This window comes from Corvus brachyrhynchos, unplaced genomic scaffold, assembly GCF_000691975.1.
Source record: "Corvus brachyrhynchos isolate BGI_N302 unplaced genomic scaffold, ASM69197v1 scaffold705, whole genome shotgun sequence".
In the NCBI taxonomy this organism is placed as follows: domain Eukaryota; kingdom Metazoa; phylum Chordata; class Aves; order Passeriformes; family Corvidae; genus Corvus; species Corvus brachyrhynchos.
In genome coordinates this window covers 2,340,653-2,341,020 of record NW_008238346.1, presented here as the reverse complement: position 1 = coordinate 2,341,020, position 368 = coordinate 2,340,653, and positions in this window count along the sequence as shown.

Below are 368 nucleotides of genomic sequence, written 5' to 3'. Positions count from 1 at the left end.
AAAAAAAAATGCAACAAACCAAGCCCAGAAGTCAGCTGTGACGGGGGGGCAGTCGCCGCGGATATGGGGAGCCTGTGCCGCTCGGGTTTGAGTGAGTTGAAGTTGGACTGACAGCTTTTCAGTTCAAAGGCGGCGCTGATTGACAGATAGAAAAAGGGGGATCGAAATCCGGAGGAACGGAGAAGTCTGGGATCCGGGATTATTGACAGGGAGCGAGAAACACACCAGGCACTTAATGAGATGCAGGAGAGGGCGGGGGCTCCCCGGTGACGTCTGCATAAATAAACAGGTCTGGGGCGCGGGAGGGGGAGGAGGAGGAGGGTGGGGGAAGTAGGAAACTAACAATGATCCTTTTTGGCATGGGAGCA